At 41.1% G+C, this 27,927-nt stretch overlaps 2 long non-coding RNA genes across 2 annotated transcripts; one reads left to right on the plus strand and one right to left on the minus strand.

Annotated features, from left to right (window-relative positions):
* Positions 1 to 1,268: 1,268 nt before the first annotated feature.
* LOC118239512 lies at positions 1,269 to 26,958 on the minus strand. Its single transcript, XR_004771944.1, has 3 exons — positions 26,814 to 26,958; positions 22,445 to 22,657; positions 1,269 to 1,963 (listed from the first exon to the last, which is right to left on the minus strand). It is a non-coding gene; the product is annotated as an uncharacterized LOC118239512 (long non-coding RNA).
* Positions 12,633 to 21,399, plus strand: LOC113833432. Its single transcript, XR_003481110.2, has 3 exons — positions 12,633 to 12,865; positions 17,020 to 17,104; positions 19,827 to 21,399. It is a non-coding gene; the product is annotated as an uncharacterized LOC113833432 (long non-coding RNA).
* Positions 26,959 to 27,927: the final 969 nt, after the last annotated feature.

Raw genomic sequence — 27,927 nt, forward strand, 5'->3', positions numbered from 1 at the left:
ACTCACAATGGGCTGGACCTTCCCCATCAATCACTAATTAACAAAATGTCCTTCAGGCTTACCAGCCTGATCTTCTGGAGGCATTTTCTCAATTGAGGCTCCCTCTCCTCAGATGACTCTAGCGTGTGTCTAGTTGACATTAAAACTAGCCAATACAATGACCCATCATGGTTTATTTTTATTTTATTTATATATGTAACTATTTTGCCTGCATACATTTCTGTGCATCACATACATGCTTGGTGATGACAGAGACCAGAAAATGCATCTGTTCCCTTTGAATTGAGTTATAGATGGTTGTGAGTCACTGTGTTGGTGCTGGGAACTCAGCCTGGGTCCTTTGGAAGAACAACAAGTGCTTTTAATCACTGAGTCATTATTGTTCTACCCTTAGATGATTCAGCAGTTTATAAGCCAGAATGTGGCAGACTGGAAAACAATAGTATCTATCTATATTGTATTCTTTTATCTATGTTACATTCCTTCCAGTTCATGTACCTAGAATAATGACTGACACATTATTGGTGGTCAACAAGTAGGTGCAACATTATTAATTCTTCTTGAGTGGTGTATCCTTTGCTTTCATTTTAGTGTCTCGACTGCTTGAGACAGCGTTTGGCTCAAAATAGGTTTTCTTTTTTAAAATAAAAAAAATGTATATGTATATGTATGTGTGTGACCCTGTGTGAGTTTGTGCATACCACATGTAGGCAGAAGCCAGATGAGGAGGGTGTTGGATTTCCTGCAGCTGGAGTTAAAGGCAGTGCTGAGCTACCTGACATGGGTGCTGGGAACCAAACCCAGGTTCTCTGCAAGGGCAGCAAATGCCCTTAACTGCTAAACTCCTCTCAGCCCTGACAAAGTGATTTTCTACTAAGATGTTGGGGATGGAACCAAGGGCAGCATGTATGGCATGGTGTATCCTCTCCCAGGGAGCCCCACCCCAGCGCCCCACGCCTCACAGTATGCTACAGTGGAGCAATGGAGTCACAGGACAAGAATTTAATGAGAAAGCCTCTAGACATTGATTCTGCAAACTGGTTTTCAGCTAAACTCAGGATTTCTGAGTGCCCATCGACTTGCCATTGGCAATTTCTTCCTCCCAAAAGCGTGAGCAAATAAAAAAGAGGGATTGATATTTTAAAAAGAAAATCAAATTCTCACCCCTCGGGTAGGAAGTAGTTGGCCACACAGAAGAAACAGAAAAATTTAAAGAAGATTAAATAGACAGTTCTTTTTCCTTTTGAGACAGTGATGAGATATATCTGGAAAAAAAATCAGACAAATATGACAAATTCATGAGAACAGATTTTTAAAAAGTTCAGAGAACAGACTAGAGGATTTGACAGTGCAGAATGTGAAAGAGAAAAAATGCCTGGAAAAGATAGAGAAATTGGCAAAAAATTCCAAACATCCTTAAAAAAAATATCAACCTTTTAGTACTAGTTTTTTTTTTTCCTGGTGTTAACATGAGTAACTTTCTTTAAACTTTCTATGTTTAAGTTGTGTGTCAAGTGATTTAAAATTTACATTTATTTATCTACTTATTTATTGTGCGCTTTGGGGTCCCACATATGCCCTATGCATACATGGAGGTCAGGAGAAAACTTATAGATGTTGGTTTACTCCTTCCCTTGTGTGGGTCCTGAGGATCAAACTCAAACCTCCAGGCTTGGCATCGAGAACCTTTACTGGCTGAGCCATTCTGCCATTCCTATCAAGTGATTTCTTTTTTTCAGTTGACCAGGGTTATTCTGGTTATAATGTAAACACCCAAACAAAGGGGACTGTCAATCACGTTCTCCCATGATTTCAAACAGGAGTCTACGGTTGGAGACTGAGGTGAAGCAGCCCCTGTCAGGGCTGTGGATCTTCTTCCCTGTGGGTGTGCATTTCTGTTTTCCACTCCATTTGCACATCTGGAACATCTGCTTGTTGAGAAACTTCTGGGTGTCAGCATCATCTAGGCACAAACAGGAACAAATTCCTGCTTCTAAGTGAGACTGTAGTGGTGGCAATGAAGTGGATAATAATGGTGCTTTTTAGAAAAAACAACAACAAGCAGGGTCCTGGGCAAAGGAGTGAAGCAATGTGGTTGGTTCAGACATGGGGATCAGTAGAACCCTCAAGGGGATGTAGGAGTATTAACTAGGGGCTTCCATAGTGTAGATGGGTTTAGTGAAAATCCAGAAGTGTGATGGTCCAGGGTAGGCAGAAATTAAAATAAATCCCTGCACGATTGGGGGCCAATTAGAAATAAATATCTCTCTGTCTCTTTGTGCCTCTATCTATCTATCTATCTATCTATCTATCTATCTATCTATCTATCTATCTATCTATCTCTCTGTCCATCAATCTCTCTCTCTCTCTCTATTATCTATCTATCTATCTATCTATCTATCTATCTATCTATCTATCTATCTGCTTGTTTGTGTTCATTCTTGCTTCTTAAGGTCCAAGAACACAACTTGGTCTGAAAGAGAGGCGCCTACACCACAGTGACAGTACTGCCTCAAGAAAGAACAGCTGTGCAGTGGTGGCGCACACCTTTAATCCCAGCACTGAGGAGGCAGAGGCAAGAGGATCTCTGTGAGTTTGAGGCCAGCCTGGGCTACACAGAGAAACCCTGTCTCAGAAAAGCAAACCAAATTAAACAAACAAACACCAAGAAAGAGCACAGAACTGAGGAATAATGAATGAACTCAAGTTTCCACTGAGAGCAAAGCTTACTGGTCCATTGTCCTCTGTCTTGAGTGTAGTAAATGGGGTCTGACTTTTTCAACAAAGGGAAGGAAGCAGTGTCTTTAAAAAAAAATACTACCAGTTTCAATCAAATTTAATAAGTTAGCATTCACAGAAAGAAATTCCAACAGATGAATTCTATCCCTGAAGCCACTGGGTGGGGCATGTATGATTCGCACTAGATATGTTGAGGAATATCTGGTCTGATGGAGCAACCATGAATGCATTTCAGTGGTAGACTGAGCTAAAAAGAAGTTATTGTTACTGGGGTTTCACAAGAGTGCTTTTTAGACAATACCCAGCTCTGCCGACATTATAACAATTCAGAGACTGTTCTAAGGACAGCGATGAAGACGGTATTGGGAAGCAAGTGAAGGGAGTGAGGGGCACAGACAGGAGCTTGTTGTGGAGGAAGCCAGCAGTTCCTCAGTGCCAGAGCTTGTGTTTCAGAGCAATGAGTGGCATTTCCAGGTACACGCCATGGTTGCAACGCTGGGTGTTCTATTAACTAGGATAGGCCAGCATCTCTTGACTCCTGTTCGTGAGGCTTCTATCTCATGGCAGATGTCAGGGGAGGATATAGGACAGTTGATGGCCTCTGGGGTTTCTTCTAATTTTGAGTCATCAGTTTGATAGTTATTCACCAACCTTTTATTTATGATTAGTTTGAGGGTGACTTTTAGGCCATACTTTTAGGAGCTGGGGAAAGAAGAACAGTAAAGCTCATAGAATGATTCTCCTGACCTCAAGGTGACTTCTGGAGGGGGCTACAGAACTTCTAGCTGATCAACCCCTATCTTTGTCTTCCTTTGACAATGTCTTCCAGGCTGGCCTCCAACTCCCAAACTCCCCTTTTATTTTGTTTCTCATGTGCTGTGAATAAAGGCATGGACCACCATGTTGGACTACGTCATCTCAGTTTTGACGTCAGCAAGAAAAAAAAAATTGGGCCACTGTCTGATGAGGTCTACTGAAAAAAACAAAACAAAACAAAACATCACCTCTATCACCACCTCCTGAAAACTCGGTTTCCTGTTTCATCTCCTGTACTATCTATCTGAGGGACATCCTATGGTGATCCTGTGGTACTGTCACTTAGCCTAGTGTCATAAGGGTCAGCAGTGCTTATAATAATTAATGTTGATTTGAGGGCTTTGTGTGCATGTCCATGCCCACAAAGAGGGTTTGTTGGTGGTGACAGCCATGCTGAATTAGAAATGCCTTGGAGTAGTACTTTTGCATTTACTTCATTTTTACATTGTGTGTGTGTGTGTGTGTGTGTGTGTGTGTGTGTGTGTGCCTGTAGAGGCCAGAGGTTGCAGATCCTCTGGAATTTGAATTACAGGTGGCTGTGAACCACCAAACCGGTTCTGGGAACGGAGCTGGGCTCTTGTGAAAGAGCCATATATGCTCTTAACCATGGAACCCTCTCACCACCCTCCACTCCTCATTTTGAGCACTCATGGTTCAGGTGATGTGAATGGCGGGTAGCTATTTATATCCAGTGCAAACAAATCCTACCTCTGCAGGTATGAAACTCATTAATCTGTTCAGTAATCCTGTGTTTATTTCAGACACAGGGATATGAATTCTATTGTGCATTTTCTCTAATTAGTATTAGGTATTTGTTGATAATTCCATTAGGATGTGTATAGGACATTAATTCAATATTGTATCACCTTGAGGAACTATGCTGAGTGCAAGGATACATTTTTTTTTTTACTTAAGGAACTAATTCTTGGTTAAAAATAGTTCACTAGGCAACACTGGAATCATTTCTGACCTGAGCAGAATTCATTCTGCCCTTCTCGGATGTCACCAAATAATGTAAGAGCCCATTATTTTCCAACAATACCAAGCTCAGAAAGGAGCTTGCTAAGCATTTTCTTTTTCTGCTTGCTTTATATTTGTATGTGTGTCACAACACAAATGGGGTTTTTACAACTTGAGATTAATGCTATGGCTTACTGTGCTTGTTCCCTAGCATCCAGACTATAGTTGGAACAGACAACAACAACCACAGAATAACAAACTGAATGCCAAACAACTGCTTGTGAAAATGTTCATGAGTAGCCAAAGTCAGTATCAGAAAAAAAAAGAGTCCCAGAATATATACATAGTCCACTATTTTCATTTGGTAACACTTCAGAGAATTGTTACAATGGCTCAATAAGAATAATAGTATATGTAATGGTGTGGGTAAGGGGTGTGTGTGAGTAGTTGTTCATGTGTGTGCATCTTTGTGTGCACAGGTGCATGTATGTGTACATGTGCTTGTGGAGGTCAAAGGTCAACCTCTTTCCTGTTTTATTTTTTTTAGAGATGAGAGTTTTCAGAGTCTGGGCATTGCATATTTGGCTAAACTGTCTGGGCAGTGAGCCTGACCCATCCGGTTGTTCCCACCTCCTCTAGTGCTGGGTTAACAGGCATGTACCAACATGCCTTTCTTTGTACATGGATTCTTGAAGATCCGAACTCAGGTCTTTGTGATAGCATGACAAGGGCTTTACCAACCGAGTCATCTTCCCTGCTACAGGGTGGATGGTTTCTATGGGACACTCTTATCATAGCCCCATTATCATCTAATATACAGAAGTATTAGAACTTCCCAGACTGATGCATGCGGATTCTGTTACTCACAATGGGTTGTGGAAGCAATCACTGAACTTTGCCATGAATTCTGAAATAGCCAAGGGCCTGGGAAGAGGCCTCAGGAGTTAAGAGCACGTACTGATCTTGCAGAAGACCAGGGTTTGATTCGCCGTACCCACAATGGGAGTCTCACAACTGCCTGCAAGTCCTGCTCCAGGGGATCCAATACCCTCTTCTGGCCACTGCGGGCACCACACTCATGCATATGTAGTCACACTGAGATGCACTTATACACACATAATAAAAATAGGCCCATAAAGAAATAGCTGATGTGACATAATGAAAATGAATAACCCAACTTCTGTGTTCTGAATTGTGTCATGGGCTTAATACACAAACTCAGTGCTGGAAGATTAAATGAGAAGGGCACAGGCTAACACAGTCTTTGCTGCTCTTTCCCAGGTAACCTTGACAGATGTAGTCTGCTCCACGGAAGGTAGCCTCATTTGGAAGTAGAAGAGCAACTGTTGTTAACAAAGATCAGAGAGAGGAAAGCAAGAATCACCATAGGTTCCTAGAAAAAAAAATGTAGTGCAGGAGTCCTTTAGCCATGCCTAAAATCTCTAAAATGGCCTTGAAGACAAGAGTCGAAGATGGACTGTGGACCATTACACAGTATGACTGGAGATTTTTCCTTATGGGTTCCTATGGATGATCTAATTGCTTTCTTGAATGTAAATGTAAGCAGTGGCAGAGGAAATCATTGCCGAGCAAACAAGCGGAATCCTCTGTGAAGATGTTTTCATCTGTTAAACACGCTCATAGCGTAGAGAAGATTAGATGTTGGCATTTGACAAAAATGATGCTAGGAGCTTTGGTGATTACAAAATTTCACAGCTTCCAGGTCATCATGAGGCCATCAAGCTCATCTTCCTGTCTCTATTCAGAATAGCACCCAAGAGAGAAAAACCATCCTCTGTCCTGGCTTATGTGTGGAGGCTTCTTTCTACTTTTGTTTTGAATGAATACTTCATTCCTGCAGGGATACTGAAAATGTTTGGGGATTAAACCATTAAAAAAACATCAAGAGTCCAAATTCCAGGGCCTTGTGTATCTTTGGAAAGAGAGCTGAAGCCTTGCGTCTCATCATTCGGGTTTTGTACTCAAGTGAAACAAGCGTCAAAGACCTGGGTGATGCTGTCAGAGATGTGGGGGACACATAGAGAAGAAACTGTTGGAAAACTCCAGATGAGAAGGAATCCGAAGCCTGGGAGGATCTGACAAGCATAGGGTCTAAGCCAAGCATGATAAAGATGAGAAATAAGGAAGCTGGGTTAGTGTTGTGTGATATGGCTAAGAGGGGTCATGGGACATATGGAGATGGGCTTGAGCTATACATTAGCAAGGATGTCTTCAGTGTGAGGAGGGGTGCCGCACCCTGGCATGAGGGAAGGATGTAGGGGGTAAGGCTTTAGCTTCTGATGAAGATAGCTTCTACAGGCGGGATAATTTACCTGTAGACTTTAGGATGATCTTATTGAATCAAATAAAAGTGGTCAAATGCAGGCTATTTGATGATGCCTATTCGTCCTTGGAGAAGCAATCTCCAGAACTCTCATTATACACAACATGAGAAATGAAATTCCTAATGTCTCATCTCATATGCATGAGCAGAAACCACAATGTTTTATTCGAGGCCCTCTCAGAGCCTCTCATCATTGTGCCCTCTCTCCTCTGCCACCACTTTCAGTCAGGCAAGCTTAAAACCTCTGCTGCATTAGTTACACTGAATGAACGTAAACCTACAAACTAGTTAAACTGTCACTCGATTAACAAGAGGTGTCAACAGAACCCAGACTCCTAACTAATTAATTGTATACCTGGGCCAAATATAAAATAACCATTTCCTCCCCCTTTCCCCAAAATAAGGAATAGTCAGTAGCTTCTGCTTGTTTATTCATTTATTTATTATATACGGTCTCAGTTTCATGTAGCCCAGCCTGAGACTTTGAATGTTGGGATTAGAGGCAACAGCCAACACATCCACTTTATACGGTTCAGGTAATCAAACCCAAGCACATGCTATGAAAACAACTAACTGAACCATGTCTTGGTAATCAGTAATGTGTGTGTGTGTGTGTGTGTGTGTGTGTGTGTGTGTGTGTGTTTCTATGCCTAAAGAAAGACAGGGTTATTCATAAAATATCTATCTTTATGGCCATGAGATTTGAATAACAACAATAATAATAATAATTATTTTTCACTAGGAGAGGTACTTACTCTTTACCAAAGAATTCGTTCCCAGTTCAGTTCTCCTGGGTGTGTCCTGTGTTGCTGATAGTGCGTTCTAAGTAAAGACTGTTTAGTTGACAAGACCTGAGGAGTTAAATTTGCCTTGTCACTGGCTAGGTGAACCTATCTCTTGAAGGACGGTGTTAGACTGGTGGTAATTGCTTATAAACATTCTTCTCTGTTGTGTTGGATGGAAGGCGTGATGATAGCATATATGGGGAAGATTATATTTTACAAGCAAAAATAATGAGAAATATCTCTCTAGCCGCATGTTCCAGAAACAGGACTCCGTTCTCCGTTCTGAGAGCTGTGTCATCTGAAAATCATCTTTCTGTCAGCACTGCATTTGTCTCTGCAGCAGAATGCCGGCACGAGTTACAGCGAAGCTGCGATAAGCTAACGAGCGGCTCTGACTCTCTCTCTCTCTCTCTCTCTCTCTCTCTCTCTCTCTGACTCCGACCCCAGGAAGGGATTCCTATATTAAGCTTGGATCTTACTCTTGTAAGTGCTAGAAAGATATGATAGATTTTGCGCAATATATTTTTTAAATCAGCATATAACATATTAGATACCATGATGACAGTCTTGAACTGATTGTGTTCTATGTTCTCCTTCCCCCATCTCCTGTAGCTCTTGTACTTCTGTTCCCCCCTTGTAGCCCTTCCTAGCCCAGACTATTCTCCTCTTTCATGTCCCATGTATCTTTTTGCTTACTTTCCATCCTTCCTTATCACCTCTATTACCCTCTCTTGGTCTTTCTCCATTAAGATACTATCCTTACCTACTTTTTGCTTTTTTGGTTTCTTGAGACATGGTTTCTCTGTATTGCTTTGGAGGTTGTCCCGGAACTCTCTCTGTAGACCAAGCTGGCCTCAAACTCACAGAGATCCGCCTGCCTCTGCCTCCTAAGTGCTAGGATTAAAGGCATGCACCACCAACACCGGGCTTTTACCTACCTTTTGGAATCTCTATCCTCCACTAAGGAATAAACCGACTTCTTAGGGATAGGATTGTTCCCTCATAATGACTTTTAAGTTACACGTGGATTAAACAGATTAAACACTGACATGTTAGGCTGAAAGGGAAATTCTAGGCAATAGTTGTATGGATGTTATGCTCTCTATCTGGCAGCCAAAGGGGAGGGGGTGTCAGCACATTCTTCACGTGCTGTTCTAATAAATCATGGTGACCTGATTGGATCTTAGCTCACCTTCAGAGAAAGTCCAGGGTTTTCATTTGTGACTGCCACTAGTTTCCAACATTTCCACATAAGAATGTCAAGCAGATTAAGGCATCTTTAGAAAGATGCACACCACAGTTTTCTCTCATTCACAGTTCCCAGAATTTACATAGACACTTAAAATCATGTATGTATGTATGTCACGAAAATCGAGGGCAAAGTGTCTAGGAAACGAAGGGGGCTCATGAAGGAGGACCCAGGACGAAGATGAAGGCAAACACAATCGACATACAGCACACTCTTTTATGGAAACTTAAAGATAGATGATGACAGTGGAAAAGGAAAGGCTATAATGATGGGTTCTTGTATTACAAAACCGAGAACCTGGGAACCAAACACAGCATCCAAGAAAGGGGTACCATGACCACTTATATCTTATGTTATAGGCAGGATGACAGAAAAGGAGGGCACAGAAGAAATCTCATCTTTTCCCCCACCTACTCAGCTCACTGGTATACTGGAAAGTATATAAGCTCACAACTCTCTTGTAAGGCTAGATAAGGACATGGAGCTCCCAAGGGGAAATAATATGTCCAATTTGGAAGCAGCAATACATGTCAAATAAAAGTACATGAGGATAGCAAGCACTGTCAAAATTTCTCAGCTTGTTTCACAAGGAATGCTGGGATAGCTGGAGAGCTGGAGAACGGGGAGAATATCTTATCAGCCTTCTTACCAGCTGAATTGGGTTTTTGAAAACATGGGATTTCTATGCTTTATATATTTATATCTGGAACACTTATTTTCACTGCATGTATGTCTTTTTCTGTATTTTTTATGACAGACAGTAAAATGAGTATCATATTTTCTCATTCCATACATATATCTATATATATGCAGTTGTGGTCATATAAAAATAATCCAGAAAAACCTGGTCAGCTAATTCTGAGTTAGGAAGTGGCACTCTGGACTCCTTTTGTTGTTGCTATATTTAATCCACAAGCAAAAGCCCACAGAGAAGACTGCAGTGATATTTCTTCCTGTCAGTGCCTCTTGTTGTCATTTTTTTTTTCTATGCTACGGTTGGAAGCCTCTGTAGCAAAAACACATGAACTTGGGCACACCGTCTCATTGGTGTACCCAAGATGATGGATTTTGTATTTCCATATGTACAGAAATTAAAAAATAAAACTATTTTAATGAAACCCACCAAAGAGCCCTTCCTGGATTTGAAGTACTTAATGATTCCAAAAGTACATTTTAAACATGAGGGAGAATACCTGGACTCTGGAAGAGTTGATTCTGCCCACACAATGTGTTTCTATCAGCTGCCTCTGACAGCTCACAGGCTGTCCGTATTCAGACTTTTTGAGAAAGTTTTGCAGGTGAGATTAGGGCAGGGATGCTTTGCAATTCAGTTTTTTTTTTTTTTTTAAATCTTAGTTTTATTGGCTCAGTTCAAGAGTTCTGAGGACTGTGGATGAAGGAGACCAACACATAACACATTATCACATGAAGAAAGCACATTTCTAACTGACTCTAAAAAATTGACACAATAAAATTACCTAACTTTAGTCAGGTGGTAGTGGTGCATGCCTTTAATCCCAGCACTGCGGAGACAGAGACAGGTGGATCTCTGTGAGTTCGAGGCCAGCCTGGTCTACAAGGCTACACAGAGAAACCCTGACTTGAAAAATCCAAAAAATTTAAATAAATTACTTAAGGTGCTTTTCCATTCTAAATTGTAGGATTGATGTTGTAGCATGATGGGAGCATCATGACAGGGACATCATGGTAGGGGTGACATGAGAGAGAGGGGCAGCATGGTAGGGACATCATTTCAGGGGTATCATGATAGGGACATCATCGTGATTGGAACAACACGGTAGGAACATCATTTCTGGGGCATTATGAAAGGGGCATTGTGGTAGGACCATCGTGGTAGGAGCATTATGGTAGAAGCATCAGGATAGGGTTTTCTGGAGCAGCATAGAAGGAGACCCAGCAGCTGATTAAGTGCTTAGGGAGGGAGCATTTTGGGAATCCTGTGGTCTGGGCACCTCATACACTGGGAAAGATTTTAACTCAGCCCTGGACGATGCTGAGGGGTGATGCTGAAGATGATGCAAAAGAATTTACAGGTCTTTTGCTTTTTAAAAAGAAACCTCAACACATCACTTGTATCTGGTTACCCACCCTTTTCTACACAAGCTGACTGTGACATTGTTAATTGTTGACTCTATAGAATCTATGGTCAGTTGGGTGATGGGCCTCCAGGACCCCTGTGGGTGATGGCTGGGTTAATATGGGAACATTCAACTGTGGGTGGCACTGTTGCTTGCCTGGGATCCAGGGCTGTAAGACCAGAGAAGGTTAACTGAGCAACAGCAAGCATTCACCCCTCTTTACTGCTTCCTGTTTGTGGATGCCATGTGACCAGCTGCTTTGAGCTTATGCCACCTTGACCTCCCCACTACGCCGGGTGGTCCCCTGAACAGAAACAGCCATTTTATGGATGCAGAGTTGATGAAGGTCACTAAAGGAAGAAGGAAGAGAGACAAATTAAGAACCCCACAGCTGAAAAACCATTCTGCAAGTAGATAGAAATGAATGTAGTCAGTTATTCTTCTGTCCTCCCTGGATGCAATGGACCAGTCTTTGGGGTCTCTCTTTAGTTACTATTTTGAACTCTGAAAAAGCTCAATGCATCTTTCCTTGGTGATTGCCCAGGTACCAACTTGCCATTTGATAGAGGTGCCATTTCTCATCCATATGAATCTGAGTGGGGAGAAAGGAGCACAGCTGATTTAAATACCTTAACTTGGAATTTACTATGGATTTAAAAATCTGACTTAATGTTGCATTAGCCTTTGGTGGCTGCTTTACTGCCTTTAAAGCATGCATATATAATTGGATACTGTGATGCTTTGCAGGCAAAATAAATACCAACTCACACTTAAATAAATACTCTGAGTGATGAAGTTCATGTAGACATAAATTAATCATTTACCAGTTAACCAATATGCACAGGAAAGAAATGAATCACTTATTAAGGCTCGCCTCATCCATCAAGCGGAAAAAATAAAATGCTGATATATTTTATAGTGCCGCTGTGAGGAAAATGTATAAAATTATGGCAAACCAGTTTATAAACCATAAATGCAGTGTGAACATTAAATTAATAATATTTGTACTAATTCAGATTCAACACCCTCTGCATTAAATATAACTTTTTGCCTATTGAAGCATGCACAAATCCAGGCTGAGGCTTTTTATTTAATTTTTAATGGTGGCTTCAGAACCCTTCAAGGCTTCACAGGAGCAATTGGTTATGTTAAAACACTTTCCTGGCTCCAGCCACCAGTTTTTTGAGACAAAGTTCTTAGCTGTTCATATTCCTAGGGAAGTTTTCAAGAGGCTTCCTTCAAAGGGCATAAGACCTCTCACTTGTAGGGACACAGTATCGACAAGGGAATAGGGGTCAAGATTTTCTTTGATTAGGTAGAAGATATATTATCATGCTCTGCGCTTTGCTTTTTTGCTAGTTACAGATGGAGGTGGATAGAGACGTGAAATTGGGGGTGGCGGGTCTCTGCATATTTGCACTAAACAGACCTGCAGTGCCAACCGAGAGGGCAGGGGCAGCATCAGGGAGGTGAATCAAGGTCATATAGCTTTGGAGTTGCTCAAAATGTTGTAGGCTTTTTGAGATAATCCCGCACCCCCATGCCTAGAAATGCCAGTCGAGGGCACAAGAGAGAAATGAGCAGCACAGACAGGAAGTCCTTTCTTTTTGTTGTTTTGAACAGAGGGAGGTTTATTATCAAGAAGATTGACTTTAGCAAGACTGGAATCCGCTGATCAAATCTTTAACAGTTTCAAGGTCCCTTTGCTACATGATAAAGCACCTCAAATGTTTCTCTGCTCTCATCATTTAATGGAAGATAGAGATACAGAAATTCTTCCTCTTCTACTGCAGAATAATGAATAGCTGGCCAGAGATGTCTCAAACACTGCTAATCTTCCCACTGCATCATGCGCCATCATTAAGAATAAACAGTGAGTAATCTTTGGTCATAAACTATAGTAACAGCTGCTTTCTTCTTGTGGGAAGGTAGATACTTTCTTGGATCATGTTTAAGTGCCCAATATTTGTTTTATGTGTGGAGGAAAAATATTCTAGGATCTAAAGGAAACTTACATTCATGTTTTCTTTCATTTAACTATTTATAGACTCAGTATTTCCAACACACACACACACACACACACACACACACACACACACACACACACACCCATCATGATTCACCCATGAGTGTTCTCATCAGGAATCTAATTCGTCTTAGCTAACTAACCATTTAGGTGATTACTGTGGGGAGCTGTTTCTACATTTCTTGATTTTTTTTCTGTCATTTGTCTCTTTAAAAGTTATTTTTAAAGACAAATATAAGTGTGTTTGTGGGGGTGGGGTGTGGGTGAGTCTGTTCCCATGAGTGCAGTCCCCTGGGAGCTAGAGGTAACAAGTGGTTGAGAGCCATCCAAGATGGAGGCTGGGAATCAAACCTGGATCATCTATATCATCTATACTCCTTTTTTTTTTTTTTTGGTTTTTCGAGACAGGGTTTCTCTGTGTAGCTTTAGAGCCTATCCTGGCACTTGCTGCTCTGGAGACCAGGCTGGCCTCAAACTCACAGAGATCTGCCTGCCTCTGCCTCCCGAGTGCTAGGATTAAAGGCGTGCGTTACCAATGCCCGGCGTTGTGTCCTTGTTCTATGGGAAAAAAATATTAAAGAGAGGAGCATGGCTGAAATGCAAACTTGTCCTGTTAAACTCAACAGATGTAAAAGCAAGCAAAATGAAATTCCATCTATTTTCTAAATGTGAAAGGGTAGGAAATTTTCCTGGTGGAACTGTTAAAGTATCTGTTTTTGTGCCAGTACCATGCTATGCTTGTTACTATGGCTCTGTAGTTAAGTACAATTTGAGATCAGGTTTTGTAATACCTCTTGCATTATTCTTTCTGCTTAAGGTTACTTAGGCAACTTGGGGGTCTTAGCATAATGGAACTATGACAAAGGTAGAATACCAGGACAAACAAAATCAACAGAAGGCAAAATAAATCTTTGAGGGCAGAGAAATAAGGTTAGTAAAGGTATAAACCACATAATCAATATTTATCAAAGACTGTAGTGGTTGGGATTCACTAGGCAAAAGCAATAAAAATTGCCACCTTCCTTTAGTTCCATGCTAAGAAGGGAGACAGGAAAAGGGAGTTAATTATAAAAATTATCAGAGAGTGACAAAAATACCAGAGAGAAGAATAAATCAGGAAGGGAAAAAACACAAGGAGAGAGTGCTTGTTTAAGGAAAGTGGACAACAAAGGTCTTGTTGAGAAGGGAAGATTTGAACAAAGACTAGAAGTTGAGAGCTACTATATCAAAGACTAAGAGATCAGGTCATGTGACTTCCTGAAGACCAGAGTGTCAGACACAGCAATAAAAGTGCAAAGGTCCTGAGGCAGGCAGACCTCAAAGAATCCAGAGTGGTTGGAATGGACTAGAATGGGGGAGGAGAGAGCCAGAAGGAAATAGGTCAGGGAGGCCACAGCTATTGACTCTGTGTGACCCAGGGAACTGCTGGAGGGTTTGGAGTAAGAGAACAAAATGATGAGCACTAGATTATTGCAAAGAGGTTGCAGCGACAGAGGTGGGGGCAAACACATCAATTAAATTAATTAGCACGAATAATTATGTGTCTGCCTACATTGAATGGATGGCTACAGAAATTAACCAAAGATAAGACTTTGCAATTAGTTGCAAACACATTAAAATACTGTAATTGTACAAAAGTATAGAGCTTGTCACGAGTGAGAATTCAGTAACATATCAGTGCCTTTCCACAGAACCAGCTGTTAACTTTGAACACATTTTTAACTAAAGATAAAACATATGAATAAAAACAAACAGCCAAACCAAAATAAAATGAAAACATACAGGTAGGGAGAGTGCTTGCCTAACATGCTGGAAGCCTTGGGTTCAGTTATTAGCCCTGGCTTAAAACTGGGCATGGTGGCACATTGGGAAAATAAAAGAAGGAAGACCACAAGTTCAAGAAAATCTTTAGCTACATAATGAGTTTGAGGGGAGCTTAGGCTACAGGAAACTCTGCCTCAAAATAAAAACAAACAAACAAACAAAAACGTACCCAAAAACTAACCAAGGAAATACAAACAAAAACACCATTCCTGTTTGGGAACTTCAAGCATCTACTGCTAGAGTACATAAAAATTTTCTTTCCTTAGTCTTGTGTAAGATGTGGTGGAAATAAGTGCCCCACAATATGCCAAAGCAGTCTTTTACATTGCTGTGCAGGCCTTTGCTTTCTGGGAGCTGGAAGTGAGGGACACTTGGTTAGTAAATGATTAATTTATGTCTACATGAATGGCTTGGTCTTTTTTTTTTTTTCAAACTTAAAACATATAGGTAGTAAGAACTCAAAAGGATTACATATTCTCCAAGGAATAAAGGAAATGGGAAATTGAGCACACCAGTGACAGGTGAATTTAACTGATACTCAGGCCTCGGAATGATTAGATTATGAATAGCTTGCTCCTCATCTCTCGTGAGACTTTCCAGGTTAAGAACAAATTAGGGTTGAAAAGTGTCACAGTTCGAGGTAGGAGTGGCCACGGGGTGCCGGTTTCCTCTCTGAAGTAGGTTACCACATTCATCAGGGAAATTTTCTGTTGAGTTATAATTACATGGCTAATTAAGAAGGGGATTATCAGCTATATTAAATATTCCATAAAGAGAGGCACATCATTTATTCTTTAATTTTGGAAATCCACACTTTTTTTCTTAGAAAAATTCTCACTGGGAAATTATATGTTTAATATATATGTTCCCCCCTCCTCTTCTTCCCCCACCTCCTTCCTTTAAAAACATTAGAGACAGGCAATGTCTCCCTAAGTTCCCCAGACTAGCTTCAAATTCATTATTCTCCTGCCTCAGCCTCTTAAGTGGTGGCATTAGAAGAGTGTGCCACTATGATTGGCACTCCCTTTTCAAATCAACTTAAGGGAAGTGACTTGAAGGTTTTTTTGTTTTGTTTTTGAGACAGAATCTTACTATGCAGCTCTGGCTGTCCTGGAACAAACAAGTCTAGTCATGTCGACCAGATTGGCCTTGAATTCACAGAGGTTAGCCTGCATCTGCCTCCCAAGTGCTTAAAGGTGTATGCCTCTACACCTGGCTGAGTTGAAGGTTTTATTTATGGAGACAAGGGATGTTGTTTCATAAAGAAGTGTCCCTAAGCATCACATTCATCATTTACAATGACAACTGAAGGTCACAACAGCCACCATGCCAATGCAAGACACCCAGAATTGCTTTTGAGTCAAAGAAAAAAAATGAAATCAATGACCATTATCATTTATTAGCTGCTTAACATCTGCCAAATGTTTTGTCTCATTTCATTCTTCCAACACTCCTATGAGGTAATGATATACTCATTAAATAGGCAAGGAAACAACTCAGAGAAGTTATGAGAATTATTCAAGGTCATAGAGCTTGATCGTTCCAACAATGAAATATAAGTTCAGGTCTGCAGACCCTGAATTCTTGTGTTAAGAAGGAATCTTCTCTAGTTAAAATAGCTTGACATTAAGCCAAACACGTTTTGTGGTTGTATTCAACTTGGCTTGAGATTGTAATAGCCATGTATCATGAAACTAGTTAATAAGATCTTATACTCGGCAGAAAATAACTCTCTACTGAACTCCATTTGTCCAGACACCAATGTTTTCTAAGACAAAAGCATGACTACCAGGAGACTCCTGACCCACCATTAGCAGCAGAAGTTAGAATGTTCCAGATGTTTACTCTGTCTTTCCCTATTTCATTCCAGTTTCTGACAACATAGACATCACATGACAGACAGTGAACTTTGATACCATCTATCCTTAGGCCTTCTAGAATGGTTAAGCATTAGGTGGGTCAGCTCCTAAAAACAGGCCACCCCAACCAGGTGCCTGGCTGGTCAGCACAATGTTCTTGAGATAGCTGGTTACCTTGTTTGCAGCGTTCAGGGCTAACACCATTTCTCAACTCCATTATGGTTAACAAGAACATCAGCCTGTCCCAGTATTTTTTTTATGAGGAGAGATTGGGTCAGGCACCTTTCTCATTCTACACCATCTTTAATTGTTTCTCAGACTTGCTACCTTGACCCCTCGGGCTGAAGAGGCTTTGTTGTGAGGACCTGTCCTGTGTGTCTAAGGAGATTCAGCAGCATCTGAGGTTTGTACTCACTCACTAGCTGTGTATTCTTTAATGGAGACAGCCAAGATTCTAGTTCTTATGAAGTATCACTTCATAAATGTGAGCCCATGAGAACTGTTTTGCTTCCTCAAGGACTTTAGGAGCATTTAGGTAATGCTATTGGCCTGATATTACTGAAGGGAAGTCTAAGGAACATATCTAATGTATCATGATGGTAAGCTCAAGAGCTCAATGCCCACAGACCAACTTAAAGCACACAGATGATTTCAGTGCAGAAGACCACCTCAGTGCATATGGATTGCATCAGTGCAGAGCAGATCACCTTAACGTATGCATAGTGAATCAGTGCATATAGACTACCCCAATGAATGTAGACCAAATCAATGTATGCAACCTGCCTCAATGCATATAACCACTGCAATGCATATATCCTGCCTAAATGCATCCACCTCAATGCATATAGATCACTCCAATGCATATAGACCATCTCAAAGCATGTAGGCCACATCGAGGCAGTAAATCATGTCAATGCATGTAAGCTCCTTCAATCCGTATAGACCACCTCAATACTGTAGACTACCTCAATGCATGAACACTGCCCCAGCACGAGTACTACCTCATCTCAATGCATGTGGATTGCCCAATGCAGTTGGACTTCAGACTTTCAAAGTTTCTTACTCCATGGGTGAAATTCACTCATGAATTTCACTACTCCCTTTTCCTCTGCCTCCCCGATTCCACTTCCATGCTCTATAGTTAAGATGGAGGAGTGAGAAGAAAATGGCTATCCATGACACACTACACAGAACATATATTGTCCTGTGATCTTTTACTCAACAGATTAACCCCATTTTCATTAGAATTCTGGAAACCAATGGAAACAAAATTACAAGTATTAGTTGGTATATTCGAAGGGTTCTTGAATCTGTCTGATTTAATTCTAACCAATTAGTGTGCCATTATTGAGGAATATTACACTTAGAATCAATATTAAGCTAAACACTGATATTTTATTCAGTATTAAAAATTTATACAAATGGTAACACAAGTGCGTTCTCTGAGTGAGAGGAAATGGTTCCTTAGGGTGATTCCAGCAAGAAAGAAACTTGGATCTTCTTAGGAAACCATTAGTATTAAGTTTTGTGTAGGCCGTTGCTTAAACGAAGGAGAGTTAAGTGAATAAAATTTGTTTTCTTTTAAGATACATGTGTTTTTTAGGATTATCAAGCTTTCTTTCCTTTTTAGACCTTCAGTATAATCCTGTGTTAAGACGGTTAACAGTTGGTGCCTGTCTTTTAAGACTAACTAGAGTAAAGCCACTGTATGGCTTTTCCTGATTTTAGGGTACCACTTCTTTCCATCTTTTTCTTTCTTCCAATTTGGCAAGTGTTAATTGTCAACTTGACAGGATCCAGAATTACCATGGGATGGGCCTGAGGCATGCCCCGGGGTGGGGGTGGGGAGTTATCTCAATTACATTAACTGTTGTGGCACAACCTTATCTTTATTGTGAATGGAAGCATTCACTCCCTGGACAGGAGCCTGGTCTGTATAAAGTAGAGCGAGCAAGGCGCATAGAGCATTAATTAATGCACCCACCTCTCCCTGTTTACTGACTGTGGATGCAATGTGGCCAGCAGCTTCAAGTTTCCCATCTCTTGAGTATCTCACCACAGTGGGCTTTTCCCTGGACTGCACATGAAAACAAATCCTCCCATTCTTAACCTTCTTTTGTCAGGGCATTTCAGCATAGCAACAGAAAAAGTAACGGAGACAGCATGTTAACGCTGCCCTTCTGATTTGTAGACACTCAGGTTGGAATTCGAACCCAAGTGTGTCCTGATTCTGCTTTGTATGTTTTCTTTGCAAAGAAGAATACACCTAGGTACACTGTAATGTGCCTAGGCACACACTGAGGTAGATATACTAGGAACACTGTAATATGCCTACGCACACACCGAGCTAGATATGCACCCGAGAGCTTCGTCCAGATAGTTTTATCAGGCAAGATTTCACACTGGGTTCAAATATGTTTTCCTTATTGCTCATGTCTAGCCTTCCACACTCTGATTGCTTCCCTGGACACTTTGCAGACCCTGCCTCCGTGCTGGCTGCTTAAACAATTCTACTCTTGTCCCTTCAGTATATTTTTCAAGCTGCTAAGTAAGGTTGGACAGAAACATGTGTAGATGGATTATATAATTTTGTTTCCCAATTTCTCAGCCAAATATTTGAACACTCTATCCTTTAAAACACCTCTGACTTTGTGAAGTATTATACTTCACATCCTTCAGCATTAGAATTAGCTTCATATTTTTGTGGTGTCCAAGTTGGGTAGATAAGATCAATCTTTTATATGCATCTTTTTAGGAACCATGGAGGAAGAGGGAATTGGAAGATTTTAAGAGTCAGGGGTCATGGAAGAACAGAGGACAAACAAGGCTGTCTGGACATGACAGTGTTGTGGGGTATTCACCAAATATGGCTTGGACATGGGTTTAAGCCAATAGAAAATCTATATTAGCTGGGCGACTACAGTAGGTTTTTCGGGTGCACTGAGCCTTTCTCAGGGTGAGCTTTTAAGCACAAAAATCCATGTTCTGGGGTGACATAGTTCAGTTAACAAGAACAGTTAGCCAGAAGTGGAGCCACAGAAGCCAACACGTAAGATTAGTACATTTAGAGACTTCTTCAGAACTGTGGACTTTGATGGATTGGGCCTTTATTTTCATTTTGGCAGGTGGTGCTGTCTACCTGCTGAGTTTTACAGTCTGAATGGCACTTCCATCATGGAGTCAGTTGTGTTAAGATCTGGAACCCTATTACAACAGGACAGATGAACTCTCAACAGCTATGGTTGTCTGCACAAGACCTGTACAAGATCAAACCAGTCTGCAATCCAGCATGGAGTGGGAGGAGCTTGAGGCTCCACCCCTACCCAAGGAGCTATTGACAGCTGATGCTTCTGGGGGTGGTGCTGTCAGTTTTCTTTAGGAGCATGGCCCCTAGTAGGTCAACCACACTCCAGTGGATGGCTCAAAACCCAGGAATATATACGGGCAGCTTACATTGGGCTCAGTGGGTTATTAAAAAAAAAAAGAAGGTTGAGGTTAGGGTCTAAGTATACCTGTTCTTGTACTTTCTTCTTTTTCCTCTGCAGTCCCCATTTGCCAAGCCACTTCATCCCCCCACACACACACATCCTTTCTTTTCTTTTCCCCATTTATAATCTATAAAAGAAAAGAAGTTGGAAAAGAATGGGGTTTATGGGGATAAGGGGTTGAATATGATCTAAATACATTGCAAGCATGTGTCACATTCTCCAAGATTTCATAAAAATATATTTAAAATACATGTACCCTCAAAAGCTTGCCTGAAATCCTAAAGGCAGTGATAGTTAAAAATAGACGTGCAGAGTCAAAGCAGAAAAAAAACCAGAATAAATGGAACTTATGAAACCTTAGAAATTAGACATGTGTTAGGCATAAAACTATACTTCACCACCACAAGGAGAACATTTCACATAATAACCTTTAATAGGTTGACTTTTCTAAAATACAGGGAATTTGATTTAGCAGTTCTTATGTACATAGCTGTTCTGAGATGTCCTTAAAACCAAAAGGTTGATGCCTTAATAAAAGGCATTATAACATGAGCCTATTTGAATTTGGCTTATGAAAAACAGGACTGGAGAATTTGAAAAGTGTGTATAAACTGCAAAAGGATTTAATTAACGGAAACCCCAAGGACAGAACTTCTTCAAATAAGCAATTACTTTGGGGATTAATAGTGTAAATAGGCTCCTGACTCATTAGTGAAAGCCCCAGAATCTGAGATTTAGGGGCAACCCCCCTCTACCTATTCTTTAAGTTATTTCTGCCCATGTGGTACCATATAGTTAATATGGGGCCCTGGTACATTCAAAACTTTTTGATAATTTGTTCACAGACTGGGCTTATGTTTACTTTTGCTTTGCAAAGGCTGTATTTATGGGTAGATAAGATATGGTGTTTTAAACATGTAATTTCAGCCTTATGTACAATTTTTAGACATAGAATAAACCATTTTCAGGGAACTTGGCCCTTTCTGAGCTCCTCCATACATCCAATCTATATGCTAATAACAGAATGTTCATATGATTTATTGCAAAGGGTCCCCTTAAGGACTTCTACTTTGTAATGTTTTGTTGAAGTTACTGTATGTAGTTAAAGGTAATAAAAGCCACATTTGTTTAAGAGTTATCTGTAATTCAGTCCTCACACACATTCAGGTATAGTTCACTTCCCCAAGCCTGGAATAAATGAAATGCTTACAATATTCATAGTTATACACAGAAGGCTTTAAAAAAAACAACTGTGCATTAGGGCATTAAATATAGAAATAGAAAGAAAACACATTTGTGGGCTGAAATTAACACATGATTTTGTGGGTAGACAAAACAAAGTCACTCTGGGGAAAACAAACAAACAAACAAACAAACAAACAACAAAATCCAACCCAGCAGCATTGCCCTGTCTTCAAAAGATAATTTCTCCCATTTGGGCCCACCTTTGTCCTAGTCACTTGCAGAGTGACCATGCATTTTCATGTTCAAGACAGCCATTGTCAAGGCCAAGAGGAGTGGATACACCAAGCTACAGTGTAGTGGGATTTTGATCCGTTTAGCCAATGACTTTTGAGGCAGCAAGCCTTAGGACCTGGTCTTGTCCCTCTCTCTTGGGTGGTCAGGGCAGAGCAGGTGGCTTGCGGTTGGTGCTCTTCACCCCTGGGCAGAACGACTGGATGAAGGCAGCTGGATCAGTGGTGGCATCTAACTGGTTCTCTATCAGTGAGTATTTGTCTCTCTCCTATACCTAAATACATTCTTGAGGCCCTTTAACAGACTCTTGTGGCTTCTGGCTACACTGGGGCATCTCTGAAGAAAGGGAATGCTACTGAAAGGCATTCTATCCATTTCTAAATCTTCCTTATAATGTGGTCATGACTTTCCAGAGAACACATGCCAGTTTTATGTGCGAAACTCTACTCGTGTATAAAATATGCAAGGAAGACTCATGTTATTTTCATGATCCCAACTCCTATGTAGGTCAAAATGACTCAAATTCTAGATCAGAGGAAATATGTTCAACTGCAATTTATAAAGCCCCACAATGTAATGTTTAAAAATGGAATGTTCTTCTTCTCTTTTTAAATGCAAACACCCTGAAGACAAATCTGAGTGTTATTCATAAGGCATGGCATCTTTACATACAAGCAGCAGCTCTACTTTCTTTCTCTCTCTCTCTCTCTTTTTTTTTGTTATTGTTGTTAAATACTGTGGAGCACAAAGCTAATTCCGTTACTCAAATTAGTACTTACCATGCAAAAGGGGGAACAAGCTTCGGTTCTGATTTTATTACTGAAGACAGCCTGGTGAAAGGCGTGCTTCTTTCTAGATGGCCCTTTGTTGTGAAATCTAGGATGGAGATGGAAGCAGGAGACCCATAATCAGGAGGAGAAACAGCGGAAACATCACTTCCAGACGTCAGTGATTATTCTTCATCAGGAGGAGAACCACTCAGCCTGGATATTCTATTTGGAAATTGTCCAAAGAGCTAGAGTGAGAGGGGGTTAAAGTTGGAACAAAGGGTCCTACTTTGGAAGCAGGATACCAGAATGAATCCTACTAGAAGGATTTGTTTCTTAATCATGTAGCTTGGGCTAGCCTCATGCAGCTGAGGATAACCTTGAATGCTGGATCCTCATGACTCCCCATCCCCAGTGCTAGGATTTTAGGCAAGCAGCAACAACATGCCTGGTTTTATAAGTGGTGGCGATGGAACCCAGAGCTTTGTGGGTGCTCAGCCAGCCTGTGCCAACCAACCAAGTTCTATCCCTCCTCCATTATAGGTGTTGTCATTGTTTCAACATCTCCAATGCTCAGTTCTCTCACCTTTTGGGTGGAAGTGATGCCCTTAGCTACTCAGTAGGTGTGGAGAGAGATCCAGCTAATAACTACAAGGGCTGTTGCACTGAACTAAGATTGAACTCAACTAGCCTCTGTACTTTCATGGCTTGCCCAAAGCAAGCCCTGCTGTAGTGACCTGAGTGAAAGTTGATATACAAACAGACCACAAGCATACCTAAGAATGCCTTTGCAGTTCTGGCCAACCACAGCCATCAGTTCTCCAGCCAATTAGACACTGAGTGCTGCCAAAATATAATCATGTAAGGCAAGGGCCAGCTGCAGCCAATCAGGTGGCTTTGATTTGTTACTTTCTTTTTTCCTGGTTATAATATAGCTTATCTATGTGGAAGGATAGAATCTTCTAGACATATTTGGCCCAGAATGCTATCAGGTCATAGAACCTCGTTTCATTTGTTTTCATTCTTTTTTTTTTTCTTGTGTAGTGCTGGGCATAAAACGAGGCTAAATTAAACTATTAGAGTCAACTGATCACAGTTCTTTTAAGAGGTACTTAGAGTGTTCCTACTCTGGCACTAACTTAACCTTAAGGATTTGATGTGGTTCCCAAAATAGAATTAATTAGATGATAGGAGTAAAAATCAGAAGACATCAGTGAGAATTAAAAGGAGAATACATACATACACATACATATATATGCATACACACATATATACTCACATGCACTCACACACTGGTCAACACGTCAAAGTAGCTGAAAATAGAATTTGTATTTCAATTTCTTGGTACTTTGGGGAAAAGGAAAACATAAATTTTTAATATCCTTCAGAAGAAATCATGTCACTTTATCACATTCTCTAGGGAAAAGCAGGTATATCATCCTTCTGGCATGAAATTCCTAGAGATTATTTTTTTTCATGTGCAAAAATACAGGGACACTGAGATAAAATGGACTATTTAGAAGTAGGAATAACTATGTGAAAATTGAAAGATATAATAGCATTTTTTCATAGAGGTGAATATTTCTACATAAAGGGTATTATTCCTAGAGATGAACTTGATGCTTGGCTTGACAGCATCATAAATATAAGCAAGCCAGAAATATTCAATTAGTAAATCACTTGGCTCTTCCTTTTCTCTAAGTTTTCATAACAAAAAAGAAATGGGGTCTCTGTGCGTGTACACATGTGGTGTGTGTGTGTGTGTGTGTGTGTGTGTGTGTGTGTGAGGAGAGAGAGAGAGAGAGAGAGAGAGAGAGAGAGAGAGAGAGAGAGAGAGAGAGAGAGAGAGAGATATGCGTATGAAGGCCAAAGGACAAGTTTGGCTGTGGTTCCTCAGGGGCCATCCACCTGGTTTCTTTGAGACAGGATTTCTCACTGGCCTGGGGCTCACCAAGTAGTCTTGGCTGACTGGCCAGACAGTGGGCCATAGGGACCTTCATCTCTCTACTTTCTCAATGCTTTGTTACAAGCACATGGCACCACGGATAGCTTTTTGCGTGGTTATTCATGTTTGCATAGCAAGTGTTCACCAACTGAGCTCTCTCTTTAGGCCTACGAGGACTCCCTTTATGAGATCTCTTTCTCAGCACCGAGGAGAGACTGCTGGGGACTTGAGGTCAGTCAATGCTCATTAATAAATAGGGCATTGAGCTGGAGAGATGAGTTGTATCCCAGCTATGAGATAGTACTGACAGCTGCTCAGCCACTTCATGGGGCTGTCCCAAAGGGGGGGGCGGTGAGAAAAAGGGAAAAGATCTCAAGAGATGATCAAATCAACGAAAGGCATCCCAGGGAAGGTCTCTGCAAACTCACATGTTTCTCTTGGCTCCTGTGAAAACTTACACCCCTTCTCCCAGAACACCCTTCTAACTTTCATTGTCTGGCTCCTACCCACCCCACCCCCCAGCACAGGCTGGAGACAGACTCTCCAGCTGGCAGCAATTTCAGTCAAATCAAGAACCATAGACATCTTTACTGAGGCCAGATCCCCATCTTAACCCTCTTCTGAATTTACCTTTTATCACTCTCTCTGGCTTAAAGGCTGTGGCGTCTTTATTCTCCATTCTAGCATGGTACCTCTTCACTTTTCATGAATCAAACTGAAGCATGGCTACTTTGTATGTAAAGGATGGATTTCCCATTACATGTCCAAGGTCCTGGTCAGAGCTCATCCACATCTACCATCTCCCTTCCAGTTGTTCCCAAGCTCCACTATTTCTCAGTTTTCTTTGTGATCTGGGTGTTCTTCCTATGCCTCAGAATCCTTCTGCTTGAGCATTCTAATAGCCCCCAACATGCCCCCCAAACCAAGTCCAAAGCACTCATCCAATAGAGCTTTCCAAGTGCTGAGTTCAACAGGAACTACTTTACTCAGGACTGCTGTGGTGTCACTAATTTATCTCTCCATTGATGGGGAATGTCCTGTATGCTGTGAATATATGTTTCTCCTATTGGTTGATGAATAAAGCTGTTTTGGCCAATGGACAAGTGGGATGTAGCCAGGTAGGAAGTATAGGCAGGGCTACCAGACTAGGAGAATTCTGGGAAGAGGAACTCAGAGAGGGAGATGTCATGTAGCTGCCGAGAAAGAAAGAGGCCTAGGCATCACAAGGCCATGTGGGACACACAGATTAATAGAAATGGGTTAATAATTAAGAAAGAGAGCTATCCAATAAGAAGATTGAGCCATAGGCCAAACAGTTTATAATTAAGATAAGCCTATGTGTATTTTTTTTTGGAACTAAACAGCTGCTGGACTGGACAAGACAGAAACTTTTGTCTACACCCTATGCTGCCACCACCTTCTGGAAAGGCTGGCTCCTTTCTCTCAAACCTATGTTAATAACATTCTTCCATCTGAAATGTCCATCGTTTGCCTCCACCCCAATTCATTACCACTTTTTTTTTTCTGGCATCTTCTTATATGCTTGGGTAAGTCCTCCTCTGCAAGCTAAGGACACCCTAACCATTTTACTATGAAAATTATATTTATGGTCTCTAGTTTTGTTTGGGATGGCCCTAACCTAGCAGCTCTTGCTTTCAAGAAGTTTATAACCCCACTGGGGACACTCTACTGGTTCACATTTCTAACATCTATGGAGGCCACATTTTACTTAAGTATTGTGGGAATGCTATACTGTAGGCAATTCTATGGTTTTCAGAAGCATCATGGAAGACTCTGAAGTACAGTTCAGGACACTATTTAGAAAATACATTCTGATTCTCAAGTGGTAACAGTAAAACTGTTCAAGTTGTTTAGACATGAAGAATGAAAAGAGAGAGGATTAAAAAAATTACTTTGGGGGGTGTGCTATCTAATTTCTCTTTGTTCTGAATACAAATTGGTTTGACTTTTACATAAAAGTCAAGCTAAAAGTGTGCATATGGTGCTGGGTGGTGGTAGTGCATGCCTTTAATCCCAGCACTTAGGAGGCATAAGCAGTCAGATCTCCAGGTTCGAGGCCAGTGTGGTCTACATAGTGAGTTCCAGGACAGCCAGGACTACACAGAGAAAATCAACAACAGTAAAACAAAACAAAACAACAAAAAACAAAAACCAAGAGTGGACATATGAGGAAAAGTACTGAACTTAAGCAAATCACAGCATGCATGAGATTATCATGTAAATATATCTCACAGCCCAAGATGGTCTCCCACTAGGAACAGAAGAATGTCTTCCCTATTCCTGTCCCCCAGTGCTAGCAAGTGTAAGACAGCACACTGTTTGGTGTCTGAGCGAGTGCACACCTACCCATGCATCTGTCCAGCTGCCTGCCCACAGCCTCTCACTTTCATTTCAGACCCCCCCCCATTTTCTTACCTCCCATTGTCAACTCGTCTTGCTTCCGTTTAACATCTGTGTTCCCACCTGGTCATTGCTGAGACACTGGCCTCCACTGCACCTTCCCCCTCCCTGGGAGGGTTCAAATGTCTGAGTGACATCAGGAGCAGGGAGGGAACACAGACGGCCACTCACCCCACAGACATCTCTGAGCATTTGCTCTCCACACGTCAGCCTGTGGGCCCCCCCCCCCCCCCCGCCCCGCCCAGCCGTGCTAACCAGTAGGAGAGGCATCAACAGTGTTTTGTGGACAGCCCTTGGCTTATTTACACTAGGCACCAAGAGGTCACTGATAGCAGAAGCAGGTGGGGCTGTGCCAAGTCCCTGGACTGCAGGTTCACAGTTTCTTTCCAGTTCAGACCACACAGCCTCATACTGCCCCACTTTCTCCCCTTTTCTCATGCTCACCAACATATGACATGCTTATGTCATGCTTTTGAGTACAGCTTAAAGATACATATAAAACTGGTTAGGCAAAAATATTATAAAACAGGGAAGAACCACAGGTGGAATGAATTACAGCTATATTTTTTGGGGCACATGTTACTTTACAGTTATTTTGACTTCAGAAGCAATTATCTCCTGATCAGTGTTCTCTACTTTGCTCAAGAGAAAAATAAATACACAAATAAATAATAACTTCAAAGTTTCTCAGTATATACAAAATGTTATTTTCTTTTTTTCTTTCCTTTCTCTTTTCCTCCCTCCTTCCCTCCCTCCCTCTCTCCTTTCTTTCCTTCTTTCTTTCCTTTTCTTTCTTTCTTTCTTTCTTTCTTTCTTTCTTTCTTTCTTTTTTCTTTCTTTCTTTCTTTCCTTCCTTCCTTCCTTCCTTCCTTCTCTCTCTCTCTTTCTCTTTCTTTCTTTCTTTCTTTCTTTCTTTCTTTCTTTCTTTCTTCCTTTCTTTCCTTTTTTCTTCATTTGACTGGATCAGGTCCATAATTTGTAGCCCTCTTGGTTCTGTCTCCCAAGTACTGGGCATGAGTCACCACACCCACCAAAACCCTGTGTATCCATCTTCTTTATTTGAAGAAGTTGACCACTCCCACCTTTCAGAAATGACACAGCCATTCCTTGGATCTCCTCCTGTTTCTTT

The sequence above is a fragment of the Cricetulus griseus genome (genome assembly GCF_003668045.3).
Source record: "Cricetulus griseus strain 17A/GY chromosome 1 unlocalized genomic scaffold, alternate assembly CriGri-PICRH-1.0 chr1_0, whole genome shotgun sequence".
Lineage (NCBI taxonomy): Eukaryota > Metazoa > Chordata > Mammalia > Rodentia > Cricetidae > Cricetulus > Cricetulus griseus.